The sequence below is a fragment of the Littorina saxatilis genome, linkage group LG3, assembly GCF_037325665.1.
Source record: "Littorina saxatilis isolate snail1 linkage group LG3, US_GU_Lsax_2.0, whole genome shotgun sequence".
Lineage (NCBI taxonomy): Eukaryota > Metazoa > Mollusca > Gastropoda > Littorinimorpha > Littorinidae > Littorina > Littorina saxatilis.
The window spans coordinates 31001490-31022176 of record NC_090247.1 but is presented as its reverse complement, the minus strand read 5'-3'; positions in this window follow the sequence as shown (position 1 = coordinate 31022176).

Below are 20687 nucleotides of genomic sequence, written 5' to 3'. Positions count from 1 at the left end.
TGCGAACCTCTTTGTACTTCTGCACGCGCCGCGCGCGAGTGTTTATGTGAGTGTATATGCGAGAGAGAGAGAGAGTGTGTATGTTTCTGTGTATGTCTGTGTGCACGCGTGTGTGTGTGTGCATCTCTCTCTCTCTCTCTCTCTCTCTCTCTCTCTCTCTCTCTCTCTCTCTCTCTCTCTCTCTCTCTCTCTCTCTCTCTCCCCCCCTCTCTCTCCCTCCTTCCCACCCTCTCTTTGAGTGTTTGTGTAAAAGCTACCCAGTGGGGCAGTCGATATGCGGTGTCGTTTTAAACTATCAAAAAAACGTGTCCAACCCCTGAACCCCTTCATTGATTTCCCTTCATTTCGATCGCCTCCAAAAATTCCATCAGGGGGAAGCTTGCATTCTGCTGGGATCAAACTTTTCCGGCATAACACTGAGACTGGTTGATGTGTGAGGATGGAAACGTCAAAACACTGAGAGGGAGAAAGGGGGAGAGAGAGAGAGAGGGGGGGGGGCGGAAGAGAGAGAGCAAGAGGGACAGGGAGACAGAAGGGGGAGAGTGAACTGAGGCCGAGGAGGGAGAGGAAAGTGAAAGAGGAGGCCGGATGGCGAGAGAGGGGAAGGGAGATAGAGTGAAACGAAAGAGAGGGAGAGTGAAAGAGAGAGAGAGAGGAGGAAGGGAGGGAGAGAGACTGAGAGACAGGGAGGGACAGAATTTTCAACCAAACATGGTGGGTTTTTTTTTTCATTCCTCGTTCTACACCCTTTGCTCACTCACCCCTTCGACGTCAACTCCCCCTTGGGCAACCCGCCTCCCCCCCCCCCCCCCCACACACACACACTCACACACCTCAACACCACCACCCCCCCTCCCCTGTCTTCCTGCACTCCCCTGTCTATGAACGACTACGACCACAGCCAGGTCTCGGACACCATCACAATCACCACCACGCCCACTGACAACCCATATCAGCGTTTCACCTCTGTGACACCACCATCACCAACCATAACGATGGCCCCACAACAAGCTAACTAGCAAAGGCTTTTAGTATTTGTCATTCTAGCCTTAATTCCTCCTTTGAAAGCGTGTGGTAGGGAACTTGTGAACATCTAATCAAGCAGCGGACACTTCCTACATGTCGTGTGGCTGTCTGCAATGCACGGTCCACACCGGGGGCTGACAACTGCACATTACCTGCATTATGGATGAGGATGTGAGAGGCGAGGCACTACGACTTGTTCTGAAACGGGCAAGTGCACGGGGAAAAAAATCCTAATCAAGAGTTATGTAGATAATGTGTTTGTCCTGTTATGACGGCATGTGTTTGCCCTGTTATGACGAGATATGTTTGCCCTGTTATGACGGCATATCTTTGCCCTGTTATGACGGCATGTGTTTGCCCTGTTATGACGACATATCTTTGCCCTGTTATGACGGCATGTGTTTGCCCTGTTATGACGACATATCTTTGCCCTGTTATGACGACATATCTTTGCCTTGTTATGACGGCATATATGTTTGCCTTGATGTGTTTGTCATGTCTTCATGTTTGTCATGCTGCCCTGTTCAGATGACATGATGTGTTTCACGCGGCCCTGTTTTACTGTTTGCCCTGATGTGTATGTCCTGTTGTTCTGTTTGTCCTGTTGTGTTTGTCCTGTTGTCCTGTTTGCCCTGATGTGATTGTCATGTTGTCCTGTTTGCCATGTTGTCCTGTTTTCCTTGATGTTATTGTCCTGTTGTCCTGTTTGCTTTGATGTGTTTATCCTGTTGTCCTGTTTGCCCTGATGTGATTGTCCTGTTTGTCCCATTGTCCTGTTTACCCTGATGTGTTTGTTATGTTGTCCTGTTTGCCATGTTGTTCTGTTTGCCTTGATGTGATTGTCCCGTTGTCCTGTTTGCCATGATGTGATTGTCCTGTTGTCCTGTTTACCCTGATGTGATTGTCCTGTTTGCCTTGATGTGTTTGTCCTGTTTGCTCTGTTGTGTTTGTCCTGTTGTCCTGTTTGTCCTGTCCTGTTTGTCCTGTCCTGTTTGTCCTGTTTGTCCATTCTGATAATCATCGCTCCACGGCTATCGCCAATTTCTCTCTGACAGCATACTAAATTATTGCGCGAATCTATCAAAACAAGAATACAGAGTTATCCCCCATATGTTTTCCGCGAGCACTGATCTAAATTTGAGATCAGTGTTCGCGAGAAGAAAATTATTGCAGATTGGCCGACTTCGACAGTGATCTCCGTTCTGTTCTTCACAGTTACGATAAAGACATCGTTCTAAGGTCAAAACAAGTCGAAATTTTGAGACTGCTGTCGGAAGGAGACCGTGATATATGGTTGCATCACTCTCAACTGGTTACAGAAAAAATCGTCTGCACCGGCGCGCACCAAAGCCAAAGTTGATTATCACGTGACACTTTAGAGTTGTTTGCACATACATCCGCGAAAGATAGCTCGCTTGAAACTGTCTTACATATCAATTCCTTTGTAATTTAAACATTACACAACACCATGAAAAATCATTATCGACGATCGCGAATCTGCTTATATCCATAACACATTACGAATAGATCTAAATATGTAAAAAATCGATTTCCTCTCCAGAGAAGGAAAACCAAGGCATCCTGTCAGGGATAGAATGAGACCCGAAGGGAAGTAACTCATTTTTGACCTGAGTTCAGGATGCTGTTTGTCCTGTTGTCCTGTTTTCCTTGATGTGTTTGTCATAATTGTCCTGTTTGCCTAGATGTGATTGTCATGTTGTTCTGTTTGCATACACACGCACACACACACACCGTGACACACAAGCACGAACACACTCAATCGTACACACTCGCACAATCGCGCTCGAGCACACACACACACACACACACACACACACACACAAACACACACACACACACACACGGCATGCACTCGCTCAAGCGTCGCGCCGCTTGTATACACGCACGTACGCACGCATTGTTCTCATAAAACTGCGCGCACCTATGTCTCCCTGTAAGCTTATTGCTGTTGTCATAAAAATATCACATACATCTGCCTCGTACTATACATTAACACGCCACGTCATGATGTGCAGGATGATATTGTAATATATTATCTTCACATCATATGACCTAAATTCCTAGTTTATCTGTAACCTCAGCGAGAAAATATAAGTCAGGATTTTAAGCTTATAGTTGTTGTTTAATCCTAACTGTTGTTGATGTATTGTACAAATGGATGGTAGAATAAAACATTGTTTAACAAATGTGAGTGACTTTAATTCATGTAACCTTTATGTTGATCAAATAAATCTTCATTTCTTTAACACACTGCGCGGAATTATGCGTTATTTAAAGAGAGTCGATTTTGGTCATAATAGCAATCAGCGTTGAGTAATCCACAAATAACATTGACATTTATTTTTTGTCCATTGTTAGTGCTCGTTTTAATCACACGCATCGTGATGTGATACCCAAAAAAAAAAGAACTTTATAAAATGTTCTTTAATTATTTATTTTACGAATAGATATGATGCATGTCTAATCTGTCATTTTGAAGTCCGGTTACAGCTGTTGATGAAATGCATATGCTTGTCAGTGCGCGCACGTGTTTGTATGTGTGTGTGTGTATGTGTGTGTGCGCCGTGTGTGTGTTTGTGTGTGTGTGTGTGTGTGTGTGTGTGTGTGTGTGTGTGTGTCTCTCTCTCTCACTCTCTCTCTCTCTCTCTCTCTCTCTCTCCGTTTCTGTCTGTCTCTCTCTTAATCTCTCTTTCTCCCCTCTCACTAGCTCTTTCTTCCCTCTCTCTCTTTCTCCCCCCCCCTCTCTCTCTCTCTCTCTCTCTCTCTCTCACACACACGGACACACGCGCACACACACGTCCGCACGCGGCGCACACACACGTCCGCAGATAAATAGTTACTGCGTTATGTACAACACAAATCATGTTCTCTACTCATGCCATTTACTGACTCCGATTTTAAAGAGTGTTTTAATGTCCTCCTTGGGGCAAAACGGCCGAAAGATCTTATTATCGTCAACATTAAATATCACGTTGCTTTTATTTTTATACCAAGATTCTGATTCTCGAGCAAGGACCCTTCTAAAACGACATTTGTTCCGTTAATAAACAACGTAAGAGACAGTTTTTTCCCCCTACCGCTTTACAAAACGTTGCGTGAGAAGACAGGAAACAGCATTTGAGAGAAATCAATTTGTGCGTTTTATCGACTAATTCTTTTTTCAGTGTTGTGTGTATTTTGAAACGGTACCTTTCTGGCCTTTTCGCATTTCAGGTAGGTTAAGGTGATCTTTTTGCTGTTATTGGTGGTGGTGGTGGTGGTAGTGGTGGTGGAGGTGGTAATGGTCGTGGTGATGCTGTCGTCGTCGTCGTCGTCGTCGTCGTCGTCGTCGTTGTTGATGTTGTTGATGTTGTTGTTGTTGTTGTTGTTGTTGGTTGTTGTTGTTGGACAAGAAAAAAAAATAAAGCACAAGGTACAACAAAATGCAAAAAACAAAGAAAAACAAGTCGCGTAAGGCGAAAATACAACATTTAGTCAAGTAGCTGTCGAACTCACAGAATGAAACTGAACGCGATGCAACGCAGCAAGACCGTAAACTCGTAGCATCGTCAGTCCACCGCTCATGGCAAAGGCAGTGAAATTGACAAGAAGAGCGGGGTAGTAGTTGCGCTGAGAAGGATAGCACGCTTTTCTGTACCTCTCTTCGTTTTAACTTTCTGAGCGTGTTTTCAATCCAAACATATCATATCTATATGTTTTTGGAATCAGGAACCGACAAGGAATAAGATGAAAGTGTTTTTAAATTGATTTCGAAAATTTAATTTTGATCATAATTTTTATATTTTTAATTTTCAGAGCTTGTTTTTAATCCAAATATAACATATTTATATGGTTTTGCAATGAGAAAATGATGGAGAATAAGATGAACGTAAATTTGGATCGTTTTATCAAAAGAAATAATTTTTTTACAATTTTTAGATTTTTAATGACCAAAGTCATTAATTAATTTTTAAGCCGCCAAGCTGAAATGCAATACCGAAGTCCGAGCTTCGTCGGAGATTACTTGACCAAACTTTCAACCAATTTGGTTGAAAAATGAGAGCGTGACAGTGCCGCCTCAACTTTCACGAAAAAGCCGGATATGACTTCATCAAAGACATTTATCAAAAAAATGAAACATACATCTGGGGATATCATACCCAGGAACTCTCATGTCAAATTTCATAAAGATCGGTCCAGTAGTTTAGTCTGAATCGCTCTACACACACAGACAGACAGACAGACACACATACACCACGACCCTCGTCTCGATTCCCCCCTCTATGTTAAAACATTTAGTCAAAACTTGACTAAATGTAACAAGTCGCGTAAGGCGAAAATACAACATTTAGTCAAGTAGCTGTCGAACTCACAGAATGAAACTGAACGCAATGCAACGCAGCAAGACCGTATACTCGTAACATCGTCAGTCCACCGCTCATGGCAAAGGCAGTGAAATTGACAAGAAGAGCGGGGTAGTAGTGCGCTGAGAAGGATAGCACGCTTTTCTGTACCTCTCTTCGTTTTAACTTTCTGAGCGTGTTTTCAATCCAAACATATCATATCTATATGTTTTTGGAATCAGGAACCGACAAAGAATAAGATGAAAGTGTTTTTAAATTGATTTCGAAAATTTAATTTTGATCATAATTTTTATATTTTTAATTTTCAGAGCTTGTTTTTAATCCAAATATAACATATTTATATGTTTTTGGAATGCGAAAATGATGGAGAATAAGATGAACGTAAATTTGGATCGTTTTATAAAATTTTTTTTACAATTTTCAGATTTTTAATGACCAAAGTCATTAATTAATTTTTACGCCACCAAGCTGAAATGCAATACCAAAGTCCGGGCTTCGTCGGAGATTACTTGACCAAAATTTCAACCAATTTGGTTGAAAAATGAGAGCGTGACAGTGCCGCCTCAACTTTCACGAAAAAGCCGGATATGACGTCATCAAAGACATTTATCAAAAAAATGAAACAAAAACATCTGAGGATATCATTCCTAGGAACTCTCATGTCAAATTTCATAAAGATCGGTCCAGTAGTTTAATCTGAATCGCTCTACACACACAGACAGACAGACAGACACACATACACCACGACCCTCGTCTCGATTCCCCCCTCTATGTTAAAACATTTAGTCAAAACTTGACTAAATGTAAAAAGAAGAAAAAAAAGAAAAAAAACACAATCAGACCAGCAAACACAACGACAAAATAACAAACAAAACACACAAAAACCAACAACAGAAAACCAACAGGTAAACACGTGACGTCTTCTTTAAACTGCATGTTTTTTCCTGCGAAAATGATTCACACGCAGGTAAGACACGTACTGAAACAGCCACACTTGTTTGTGCTGTAACTTGCGAATTGTACGTGTTAAAGCAGCAGCAACTACACCATTCTTTCCTTCCACCACCACAACCACCTCCCAGATAGTGTTTGGTTGTTATTGTTGTTGTTTTCCTCGTGTGGGGGTGTGTGTGGGGGGGCGTGTGCGGGGGGGGGGGGGATGGTGTGTGTGTGTGTGGGTGGGGGGGTGGTGGGTGTGTGTATGTGTGTGTACGCGCGCGCGCGCGTGTGGGTGTTTTGTGTGTGCTCGTGCGTGTATGTGCGTGCGTGCGTGTGTGTGTGCTTGCGTGAGTGCGTGTGTGCGTGCGTACCAGTCTAAATTCTCAGCCGACACCTCCTCAACAACAACCACCACAACCACCACCACCACCGGGTTTTTTCCTCAGTCTTCTTTTTACATTTAGTCAAGTTTTGACTAAGTGTTTTAACATAGACGGGGGAATCGAGACGAGGGTCGTGGTGTATGTGTGTCTGTCTGTCTGTCTGTCTGTCTGTCTGTCTGTCTGTGTGTGTGTGTAGAGCGATTCAGACTAAACTACTGGACCGATCTTTATGAAATTTGACATGAGAGTTCCTGGGTATGATATCCCCAGATTTTTTTTTTCTTTTTTTCGATAAATGTCTTTAATGACGTCATATCCGGCTTTTTCTGAAAGTTGTGGCGGAACTGTCACACCCTCATTTTTCAATCAAATTGATTGAAATTTTGGCAAAGCAATCTTCGACAAAGGCCGGACTTCGGTATTGCATTTCAGCTTGGTGGCTTAAAAATTAATTAATGACTTTGGTCATTAAACATCTGAAAATTTAACAAAAAAGAAATTGTTTCTAAAACGATCCAAATTTACGTTCATCTTATTCTTCATCATTTTCTGATTCTAAAAACATATAAATTTAAAAACAAGCTCTGAAAATTAAAAATATAAAAATTATTATCAAAATAAAATTTCTGAAATCGATTTAAAAACACTTTCATCTTATTCCTTGTGGATTCCTGATTCCAAAAACATATAGAAGTGATATGTTTGGATTAAAAACACGCTCAGAAAGTTAAAAAGAATAGAGATAAAGAAAAGCGTGCTATCCTTCTCAGCACAACTACTATCCCGCTCTTCTTGTCAATTTCACTGCCTTTGCATCGAACGGTGGACTGACGATGCTACGAGTATACTATATTGCTGTGAAAATGCAGTGAGTTCAGTTTCTTTCTGTTAGTTCGACAGCTTGACTTAATGTTGTAATTTCGCCTTACGCGACTTGTTTTCTTCTCTCTTTTTATATTTAGTCAAGTTTTGACTAAATATTTTAACATCGAGGGGGAATCGAAACGAGGGTATGGTGTATGTGCGTGTGTCTGTGTGTGTGTCTGTGTGTGTGTCTGTGTGTGTGTGTAGAGCGATTCAGACTAAACTACTGGACCGATCTTTATGAAATTTGACATGAGAGTTCCTGGGTATGAAATCCCCGAACGTTTTTTTCATTTTTTTGATAAATGTCTTTGATGACGTCATATCCGGCTTTTCGTGAAAGTTGAGGCGGCACTGTCACGCCCTCATTTTTCAACCAAATTGGTTGAAATTTTGGTCAAGTAATCTTCGACGAAGCCCGGGGTTCGGTATTGCATTTCAGCTTGGTGGCTTAAAAATTAATTTATGACTTTGGTCATTAAAAATCGGAAAATTGTAAAAAAAAATAAAAATTTATAAAACGATCCAAATTTACGTTTATCTTATTCTCCATCATTTGCTGATTCCAAAAACATATAAATATGTTATATTCGGATTAAAAACAAGCTCTGAAAATTAAATATATAAAAATTATTATCAAAATTTTTTTTTCGAAATCAATTTAAAAACACTTTCATCTTATTCCTTGTCGGTTCCTGATTCCAAAAACATATAGATATGATATGTTTGGATTAAAAACACGCTCAGAAAGTTAAAACAAAGAGAGGTACAGAAAAGCGTGCTATCCTTCTTAGCGCAACTACTACCCCGCTCTTCTTGTCAATTTCACTGCCTTTGCCATGAGCGGTGGACTGACGATGCTACGAGTATACGGTCTTGCTGAAAAAGGGCAGCTACTTGACTAAATATTGTATTTTCGCCTTACGCGACTTGTTACATTTAGTCAAGTTTTGACTAAATGTTGTAACATAGAGGAGGAATCGAGGCGAGGGTCGTGGTGTATGTGTGTGTGAGTGTGTGTGTGTGTGTGTGTGTGTGTGTGTGTGTGTGTGTGTGTGTGTGTGTGTGTGTGTGTGTGTGTGTGTTTGTGTGTGTGTGTGTGTGTGTCTGTGTCTGTGCGTGTGTGTGTGTAGAGCGATTCAGAGTAAACTACTGGACCGATCTTTATGACATTTTACATGAGAGTTCCTGGGTATGATATCCCCAGACTTTTTTTTTCTTTTTTTCAATGACGTCATATCCGGCTTTTTGTAAAAGTTAAGACGGCACTGTCACACCCTCAATTTTCAATCAAATTGATTGAAATTTTGGCCAAGCAATCTTCGACAAAGTTCGGACTGCGGTATTGCATTTCAGCATGGAGGCTTAAAAATTAATTAATGACTTTGGTCATTAAAAAATCCGGGCGGGGATGTAGCTCAGTCGGTAGCGCGCTGGATTTGTATCCAGTTGGCCGCTGTCAGCGTGAGTTCGTCCCACGTTCGGCGAGAGATTTATTTTTCTCCTCGGTGTCCGAACACCCCCGTGTGTACACGCAAGCACAAGACCAAGTGCGCACGAAAAAGATCCTGTAATCCATGTCAGAGTTCGGTTGGTTGTAGAAACACGAAACTACCCAGCATGCTTCCTCCAAAAGCGGCGTATGGCTGCCTAAATGGCGGGGGTAAAAACGGTCATACGCGTAAAAGCCGTGGGAGTTTCAGCCCATGAACGAACAAACAAACAAACAAAAATAAAAATTGTAATTAAAATTATTTTTTTTATAAAACGATCCAAAATTACTTTTATTTTATTCTTCATCATGTTCTGATTCCAAAAACATATAAATATTTTATATTCAAATTAAAAACAAGGTCTGAAAATTAAAAATATAAAAATTATGATTAAAATTAAATTTCCGAAATCGTTTTAAAAGCTATTTCATCTTATTCCTTGTTGGTTCCTGATTGCAAAAAACATATAGATATGATATGTTTGGATTAAAAACACGCTCAGAAAGTTAAAACGAAGAGAGGTACAGTAAAGCGTGCTATGAAGCACAGCGCAACCGCTACCGCGCCAAACAGGCTCGTCACTTTCACTGCCTTTTGCACCAGCGGCGGACTATGTTCAGTTTCATTCTGTGAGTTCCACAGCTTGACTAAATGTAGTAATTTCGCCTTACGCGACTTGTTTTTTTCTTCTTTTTGGCGGTTCATCCTGAACCTGCACTTGCTGCACTGGCAGCCAATAGGGTGTCTCAGCCATGTTGGCAATAAAACAAAGGTTGTTTCCCCCTCCGACTTGACGGATCTGTCTTTTGGGAGCGAAAAGTCAGTGTCAAAAACAACAAGCACAGGCGCCCGTTTAAATTAGATTTTGAAAAGGAATGATTGTAAGTGACAGATAGAGAGTGCGAAGCAAGCGTGAGACCGACACAAACACAGACTGATAGACATTTTCATTCAAAAAATACGATCGCGGACCATTAGAAAAAGACGGACAGACGGAGACGAAGACAAACAGAAAGACAGGAAAAGAATGTTGGTGTATAAATAATACAAACGGTGAAAGACAAAATAGAAATAGGGAGGAGGAAAGTCAGGCAAACAGGCTTAGTTTTGCAAAGAGAACACACACACACACACACACACACACACACACACACACACACACACACACACACACACACAAATACACACACACATACACACACACACACACACACACACACACACATGCGCGCGCGCACACAAATACACACACACAGGCCCACCCACACAAATACACACACACACCCACCCACACACACACACTCACAAAAACACACACACACAATGAGAACTTGATAAATAGAAAAAGAAGAGAAGATTAAAAAGGCTAAAGTTGTCAATCTCTGTACGAGAAGAGGTTCGAACCCCGGACAAGCCAAATGACAAGCGACAGCGTGAACAAAACCGCTGCGATGCAGAGGCCACACCGAAAGTAATGACTATGTCTGGTCAGGCTATAATATTGTCAAGACTATGATTATACTTCCCTGACCGTGCGCACATGGCTCTTCTGACGTCATGACATGAAAGCGCTGCAAGTTTCGTTACCCGTACGGGTGGCAGACACATTAGCAAAGACGCTCTTTGTGTGGGCACACTTTACAGTTTATGGAGCAAAACAGTTGCCCCAAAAGTATGAGAATACTTCCATCAAATGCCAAGGATAAACGACACTGCTTTAACATCTTCAATTCAAGACATGTAGTCAAGAAATCAAGTTCAATCATGCGCCTGTATTCTGCATCGCAAAGATGCGTTGACTGACTGAAAGCCGCAACCCCTCATTCTTAATCGTGTTAATTGCTGGGTTGTCATGTACTTAATGCCAACTTGATGTTCACGACACAGTACTGCGCAGTGGCGGCTCATCAGAAAGTAAGTGACCTTTGATTGCTCACTAAAACTTTGCTGTAGTCATTGATCGAGGAGAGAGAGTGTGTTTTAGAGAAAGAGAGAGAGAGAGAGAGAGAGAGAGAGAGGAGAAGGGAGGGAGGGAGGGAGAGAGAGAGAGAGACAGACAGACAGACAGACAGACAGACAGACAGACAGACAGACAGACAGACAGACAGAGAAAGAGAAGGAGAGAGGGATATTTATATATATATATATATATACAGAGAGAGAGAGAGAGAGAGAGAGAGATAGAGAGAGGGAGAGAGAGAGACAGAGACAGAGACAGAGACAGAGACATACAGAGACAGATAGACAGACAGAATGAGAGACAGACAGACAGAGAGAGACAGAGACAGAGAGACAGAGAGACAGAGAGAGAGAGAGACAGACAGACAGACAGACAGACAGACAGACAGATAGACAGACAGGCGGGAGGAGAGACAGCCAGACAAGCAGAGGGACAGTGAAAAGGATAGAGAGAAAAGAAAGAGGGCTGCTCTGTGAGACCCAGCCGGGACTCGATTTGAGTCAGGCAGACAGGTAGACACACCAACGACTTAAGAAATGTCGGTAAAAAGAATCAATCTAACGCATACAATTGTACAGCTTCGATCACAATCCCCACATGTTTAGTAAAAAAAAAAAAAAATGATACTAACTCATGCGCCTGTACAGTCTTCATCACAAGCTCCAAATGCTGACTGAAAGCAATCCTTTCGTATTAATCGCGTTAATTGCTTCGTGGTCATGTGCTTAATGTGATCCTTCTTCTTCTTCGTTTATGGGCTTAGACTCCCATTCACTCATGTTTTTAGCACGATTGGATTTTTACGTGTATGACCGTTTTTACCCCGCCATTCAGGCAGCATACGCCGATTTCGGGGGAAATGTGATCCTATTCGTTAATATACTTTGTCATAATTATACAGGGGCGGATCAGTTGCTTTGTAAGGGGGGGTGCACTTTGAATCGAAAGTGAATGTGATGGGCGCGAAGCGCCCGAATTTGCTAGGGGGGTCCGGGGGCATGCTCCCCCGGAAAAACTTTTGGCTCAAAGAAGCAAAATGGTGTCATCTGGTGCCATTTGAACTTATAAATGGTCATAGAATCAGCTTTCCAATTTTTATTTATTTTTTGCTGGAGGGGGGGTGCACGTGCACCCTGTGCACCCCACCCCCCCCCCCCCCCCCCCCCCTCGTCCGCCCCTGTTATATGTCTTCGCTCTGTACAAGGATTCGTTAAGTGACTTTTTTTGAGTGCTTTCTAAACGTTTGTGACTATATAATTGATTGAAGTAAAAAAGATATGTATAGGTTACAACACGAGTGGTTTTTTATATGGCTTGTATTTCAGTCAAGACCCAGCGGATGAATATCATCGGGAGACACGAGCCTTTGGCGAGTGGCTCTCGATTGATATTCCCGCTGGGTCTTGACTGAAATACAAGCCATATAAAAAACCACGAGTGTTGTAATCTGTATATCCCATTCTACCATCAAACACAAAGTGTAGACTACTAGCGGCACTGTTGCGATCTGTGGAGTGTGAAACAGTGTTTTCAGCGAGACTTGGCCTTTTTGCAACCTTAAACTAAGTGACCGTCGCTGAAAAAATAAAACGAATGAGTGCATCTATAAGTACGCGGTAACACTACTTTCAGACCGTTTAAAAGCTTTAAGTAAAGGTTCATAAGTTGCAAGAAAGTAATGAAGTCGTATAGAAATCCATTTAGTTGAAGCGCACAATTCTTTTGCGTTTCAGGTCGGCGGAACGGGGAAACCGGTTTGGCCCCCATTTGGCTTACTCGACTCGATTCAGAATCGATTCCACGTTGTTTTTTTCGAACGCATTATTATACAATTAGTCTTATTGACAGAGAAGCAAATTTTAGGGAACACATATGTAGATTTAACCATTTGCTCCCTATTTGAAATGTATCTACATGTTTTGCGAGTGTGTTTGCATGAACCTAAACTGGTATGGGTGCGAGGAAAACAGGACCCAAGTCTGTCACCGCCGCTTGATTGCATTTTGAAAGAATATGACTGGATTACGGAAAAATACACACATGTTAAGTTCTTAGATACCTTCATCGCCAATGTGGACTTACTGCAGAGCCAGGCAAAAGAGTAGACTTGCTCGCAAAACACGTGAAACAGCTGATGATAGCGAAGCCCAACCGTGCCAGGTAAGGACGGTCTGACAGATTCTCAAAAGTCGTCTGCTAACGAAGCAAGGGGAGGGTACTCGTGTTTTTGTTTTGGTTCGCTAGCATCTGGTTATCTTGTAAGTTGAATGTTCGTTTTTTCCCACCTGCATTGCTTTCATAATGAAAGAAACGTTTGCTTATTGCATCTCATACATCAGATCAGTTCTGAGATTCATTTTTGCGTGCAACTGATATGGTTTTCTGAGCCGTGCAATACGATTTTGGAACTTCATACAAATGTGTCACATTGTTCGGCGCGAGGTCAAAGGTCGGGAGCAAAGTAGTTCTTCGCCCAAATCGGAATCTGCACTATCATATATTTTTTTGAGTCCATGATGTATTTATTGAGCTATAAAAATACAACATATATACCCATACTGAAGTAACAGAGACAAAGAAGGGAGGTCATGGGATATAAAGCTATATCCCTCTCACGTGCAGTCGCCATTGTTTAATATAAAGATAAGACAAGACAAGACAAGACAAGACAAGACAAGACAAGACAAGACAAGACAAGACGAGACGAGACGAGACGAGACGAGACGAGACGAGACGAGACGAGACGAGACGAACTTGCAATAAATTAAATATCATGAGGTATGAACAAACCTGTAAATGCCGCTGCAGTACGTAACACTATTATAAATTATCATGTGAACATTATTTTCAAAAGTAATCCTTTCTAATGTAGAATACAAACCATAAACAAGATTATAAAGTACATTTAAGACGGTAGACTAAGGATGACAATCAAAGTTTCTTATAAAACTACCTCTAAAAACAATTGTGACATTCAGCAATAAAATATGGTGATATCTTCCCATTTCGTACACAGACCATCTGTGCCCACCGCCGATTTGACAGATCTTCGATAATGTAAAGAAAGGAACAGAAAAACTGTGAGCGGTATGGATGTTTCGAAAGTAATGAATTGTCAAGATGTCGACACAATTTCATATGACTGTGTGACTGGATAGCCATATGCGGGCTTGCTCAAATCCCAGTAGATCAGAACTGGACAACAATACCTTGGAAACATGACAGTTTCTTCTCGTTGTAAAAAAAAAGAAAAAGAAAAAGCTGACGTGCACATAATTATACTATCAACAAGTCACGAAAATTCAAAGAAACTCTTCTTCGATCTACCACTTTCCAAACAATATCCATAAAACCTGACACACTTTTTTCGCATCAAAAAGGAAATAATCCTCTTAAAAGCCGACATGTACAGAATAAACAAAAAAATAGTGAACAACGATGAAAAGCAATGAATAAAAACGATTGATGCGTTAGCTGTCATCGTCGTGGCGTACGTGGTAGTCGGTGTCGTGTTAGTATATCGTGGTCGGTGTAGTCCTCGGCAAAAATTGCAAATGATATGGTTTTGAAGCATTCGTGCTCGTTAGAGAGAGCGAGAGATAGATAGAGAGAGAGAGAGAGAGAGAGAGAGAGAGAGAGAGAGAGAGAGAGAGAGAGAGAGAGAGAGAGAGAGAGAGGGAGAGAGTGATATGGTCACCGAGAGAGAGAGAGAGAGAGAGAGAGAGAGAGAGAGAGAGAGAGAGAGAGAGAGAGAGAGAGAGAGAGAGAGATTCCTGAAAGCTGATACTGACTTAACCGCATCAAATTGCTCAACGTGTTTTGTTGGCAGTCTTTTTTAACCGGACGAAAGACAGCTGAATCGTTTAGGGCGCTGCTCATGTGGGAAGGCGTAGGTGCCGGGTTCGAAACTCCGCATGGTCAGAACACTTTTTAGTTGATTATTTTCATCCGAGCATGCAGCTTTCACTTTTTTCTTATGCACTCCTTTCTGCACTCTCTTTCATTTTATTTTAATTTTTTTTTAATTTTTAATTTTTTTTTACATTTGAATTTTCTTTTTTTCTTTTTTTTAATTCTTTTAATTTTTTGTCCATTTTTTTTTATTTTTGTAAAAAAAAATTATATATATATATTTGTAAAACAATTACTTTTTTAATTTTGTTTAATAATTTTTTTGTTTTTTTTAACTCTTATGTTTATCGTTTATTATGGGGGCGAGGACGCCCCCATTCTATACGGATAGTTTAGAGGTTGACCATGGGCAGCGCCATTTTGTTGTGAAATACGTCATCAGTTTGTGTACACATCCGTCACCCTATGGGAGGGGTGACGTCAAAATTGTTCATCTGTAGAAAGTTGTGAAATCCGTCACCCTATGGGAGGGGTGACGTCAAAATTGGTCATCACAGAGTTTGTGTAACACAGGAAGTTGTGAAATACGTCACCCTATGGGAGGGGTGACGTCAAAATTGTTCAACAAAAACATGATATGTCGCATTGTGCAGGGTCAACTGCAACAAACTCAAACCGAGCCATTCATACCTAGCTGTATTTGAGTGACTTATATACCCGACATTTTTATTTCTTATTTTTAGCACAGGTGTAGGAAAAATCATGAACCAAAATGTTATTTATTTTCTAATTTAACATTTTTTTTACAAATATGACCATGGTCTTTTAAACATACAGTGACATTAAACATTGTTATGTTAAAAAAAAGAAAAAAGAAAAAAAGCTTTTGTGCACAAATCAGAAAATACATTGTACATTTTACCTACAGGCCAAACCGTGAGTGTCTGTGGCAAAGCCCGACCCAGGAAATTGCACTGATTTTATATTTAGATCAGAGAGAAATTGTCAAGAACAGGCGCTTGCATTTGGATGTGTCCAATGATAGTAGGTTTGGTTGTGATCAATCAGAATAATGTAGGAATAAAAATGTATGACAGTTTAGTATGATGACATGTAATTCACATATGCTGAAATATGATATTATACATCATGTAATATTATTATGGCTGTTGCCATGACCATGAAACCCAACAAAGGTTTAATGTAATGTAATTCAAAATACCAAAACCGAGCACCTATTAATCTCGTCTTTGCGCGTGAAGATTGAGGCCGTCTGCCAGTAGCGGTTAGGTCATACAGTGGAACCCCTCTCTAGCGACCTTTAAAATGTTGACAAAAATCGGTCCTTGTGGAGGAGGGTCCTTACAGAGGGAGGGGGCGGAGTCAGGGGGCCACAAAGAAAGTCAGATTTAAAAAAAAAAAGAAAACAGAGAAGTTTGAGTTGCTGACGACCGTTCTCTCTGAAAGCAAACTGCTTCGATTTCATGTTTGTCCTTGGTGTCCACCAGTTCTGGTGCATGTACTACCCTGGCCAAGTTTCCTCTCAAGACATCAAAGAGACCGCCCCAGTATACTCTACAGCCTCTGGGCGAACCACCTCTCATAGCTAAAACTGGGTCAATGACCCCTGGGAAGAAGGTCAGTGTCTATAAAAATTTTACTCCTAGGCCTGCGGCCAGGGGGGGGGGGGGGGGGAGTATACCGGTACCATTTGAGAATCAGACCAAATGAGAATTGAACCATTTGAGAACATCCTTTTTTTTCAATCACTACATCGAAGGCCTGCGGCCCGGGGTTCACATGGGTTGGTTTGTTTGTTTGTTTCAAACCCACACCCATATACACACATTTCCCATTTAAACCATTTGTCGGCCCCCTGTCGATATTTATCGACTAAGTTCCTTGTAATTGTTTTACGTTTGTATATGAGTAGTCCCTCTCTGGGCGAGGGCTGGTTGAAAAGAAGCTTGTTTATATTGCTGTCGCGGATTAGAATCCGGCCCAAATAGGTATAATTATTATATTCGTGCTGATTGGTCGAGGTATGTTCCTGCCTTGGAATTGGCGTTGGGATTTTTTTTATCAGTGTCAAAAGTTAGGCACGGTCAACTGGTTTTGCTCTGATTGAGTGCAGGTGGCCTCAATTAGTTGACGGTGACACCTCTCTGCCCACAGAGGGGCTGGGGAGGGGGGGGGGAAAGGGGGGGGGGGGGGTGGTAGCTGGCTAGACTGCAGTGGTGGTGTCAGCTGGAAGTGAAAGATCTCTGGAGGTAATGAAGAGGTGTACTCTTCCAAAGTTCAGTTGTCACGGCTTCGGGTAAGGACAGCGGTGTTTGTTTTGTTTTGTTTTGCACTCCGTTATCTGGGCATTTCTTCATTTCTTTAACCTTCCCCTCCCTGTCGGTGACTACTCTCTCTCTCTCTCTCTCTCTCTCTCTCTCTCTCTCTCTCTCTCTCTCTCTCTCTCTCTCTCTCTCTGTTTTGCTTTGCACTCCGTTATCTGGGCATTTCTTCATTTTTTTAACCTTCCCCTCCCTGTCGGTGACTACTCTCTCTCTCTCTCTCTCTCTCTCTCTCTCTCTCTCTCTCTCTCTCTCTCTCTCTCTCTCTCTCTCTCTCTCTCTCTCTCTCTCTCTCATGCATGACACCTCCACGCATCACTTATGAAACCTTAAAAGAAAATCTTGAAGCATACCCTGTGTCACCACGCTCTCTCTCTCTCTCTCTCTCTCTCTCTCTCTCTCTCTCTCTCTCTCTCTCTCTCTCTCTCTCTCTCTCTCTCTCTCTCTCTCTCTCTCTCTCTCTCTTTCTCTCCCTCTGTCTGTCTTTCTGTCTGTCATTCTCTCTCTGTCTGTCTCTCTCTTTCTCTCTCTCTCTCTCTCTTTCTCTCTCTCTCTCTCTCTCTCTCTCTCTCTCTCTCTTTCTCTCCCTCTGTCTGTTTTTCTGTCTGTCATTTTCTCTCTGTCTGTCTCTCTGTCTGTCTCTCTCTCTCTCTCTCTCTCTCTCTCTCTTTCTCTCCCTCTGTCTGTCTGTCTTTCTGTCTGTCATTCTCTCTCTGTCTCTGTCTCTGCCCCTGTCTCTCTCTCTCTCTCTCTCTTTCTCTCTCCCTCTCTCTCTCTCTCCCTCTCTCTCTCCCCTGTAATTTCTGACACCCTCACTTACATTTATAATCTCTGTTTAGAAAAAAACTATTTTCCAATAGCCCTCAAGCAGGCTAAAATCATTCCTCTGTTTAAATCTGGCGAAAAGAAAGACCCCTCAAATTACAGGCCGATTTCTATACTTTCAGTATTATCAAAACCACTGGAACGACATATAAACAAACACCTATTATCGCACTTTGATCACAATCAATTATTTCACCCTAACCAGTCTGGATTTAGAGCTCATCACTCCTGTCACACTGCCTTAGTCTCTCTTGTTGATCAGTGGTTGGAAAAGATCAACGATAATGAATTTTGTGGAGCTGTCTTTGTCGATTTTGCCAAAGCTTTTGATGTAATTGATCACAAGTTGTTACTGAGGAAACTCACATTGTATGGACTCGGGATTGATTCTGTTGAACTTATAACTTCTTTTCTTATTGACAGGCAACAGGCTGTATACGCAAACGCCTCAGCATCAAGTATGCAGGATGTACGATATGGCGTACCACAAGGGTCAGTTTTAGGCCCTCTCCTCTTCTCTATATACATAAATGACCTTCCCCTTCACATTGAGAATTTATGTGAACTTTTTGCAGATGACACAACCATACATTCTAGTAACACAAATTTAAGTCGTTTATCAGAAACACTGCAAGAAAGTTTAAACCAGTTGAGTGAATGGACTGAGCTAAATCACATGTCCCTTAACCCCCAAAAAACAAAAAGCATGATAATAACAACTAGGCAAAAACGCCAGAACATAACCTCAATATTTCACGATCTAACGGTTAATAATAAACTTGTTGAAAAAGTCGACCATCATAAAGTTTTGGGAGTGACCATTGATAACAACCTGTCTTGGTCACACCACATCGAACAATTGTCTAAACAAGTGTCCAAGAAGGTCTATCTATTATCTAGAATCAAGCACTTTCTGAATTTGGAAGCCAGGAAATTATTCTTTAATGCTCATATTCAGTCTGTTATTGACTACGCGTCTACCTTGTGGGACTCGGCAAGTGAAAATTCATTCAAACCACTAATTAGATTACATAAACGAGCGCTTAAAGTAGTCTTATTAAAGAAAACAACCCTATCTGAGTTAGACTACATGAACTTAGGCATTCTTCCTCTGAAGGCAAGGCTAAGTTATAATAAAGGTACCCTTATGCATAAAATTATTCATGGATGTGTACCTCAAACCATATTTTCCAAATTCACGTTAAAAACTTCACGCCAATTGATGAGACTGAACATGCCTCTGCCTAGGATTGACCTATTCAAATCTAGTTTAGTCTATTCAGGTAGCAGTCTCTGGAACACTCTTCCGACAATCCTACGGCAAACTAGCAGCACAAACGTTTTTAAGACCAGATATACGTCTTATCTCATGAAGTATAAATAAACATCTGTTGTCGCTAGAATGGTTGTTAAAACGAACAACCGGTGCTTTTTAACAATATATTATTATTTTTATATACACTGATTCTTTCGAATGCAGTGTATGTCAATGGGCATGGCACTTACAAAGTTGTTGCGTCAGTGCAATCTACTCTATAATTCTTAACTCATGTCAAATGAACTTACATTTTTCATTTAAGCAATGTATTGTATGTAAATTGATGATATGTTCTTACTTTCATTTCTATTATAATCATGTAGCAGTAGTTTGTTTTCTTTACTTGCTTATTCTTTAGCAATTTTAGACTAGTCCCTCTTTAGGGCGAGGGCCAGATGTAAAAAAGCAGATCACTGCTTACTCTATTACCCTCGTAAAATAAAGAATTGTTCTTGTTCTTGTTCTTGTTCTTTCTCTCGCTCTCTCTCAGTATAGTTTGAAACTGTTAAAGCGTGACTTAAGGTCGCGGATTAGGTCACAGAGACGGTATCCATGTCTCACCCCCGTGTCACCACGGCCACGGGCGGATCATATCTTGACCCGTTAAGGTCAATGCTTGTTGTTTTCGGATTTGTGTATGCATGTATTGTTCTTGACATCGTGTCAAGGCACAGTGTCTCGTATCTTCAACAGCAAGGTTTTTAAAGTGCCTCACGTATTCTAACGCATGAACATTCAATAGTGTCTGCATTGTCAACATGTTCAGGGGCGGATCCAGGGGGAGTTTCCGGGGTTTCCAGAACTACCCCCCCCCCCCCCCCCTCAGCCTACAAATACAAAAAATACAAAAAATAAGAATGAAACCCTAAGTTTTTTTCTTTTTTATTTTTTTTCTTTTTTTTTTCTTTTTATATTTAGTCAAGTTTTGACTAAATATTTTAACATCGAGGGGGAATCGAAACGAGGGTCGTGGTGTATGTGCGTGCGTGCGTGCGTGTGTGTGTGTGTGTGTGTGTAGAGCGATTCAGACTAAACTACTGGACCGATCTTTATGAAATTTGACATGAGAGTTCCTGGGTATGAAATCCCCGAACGTTTTTTTCATTTTTTTGATAAATGTCTTTGATGACGTCATATCCGGCTTTTCGTGAAAGTTGAGGCGGCACTGTCACGCCCTCATTTTTCAACCAAATTGATTTAAATTTTGGTCAAGTATTCTTCGACGAAGCCCGGGGTTCGGTATTGCATTTCAGCTTGGTGGCTTAAAAATTAATTGATGACTTTGGTCATTAAAAATCGGAAAATTGTAAAAAAAAAATAA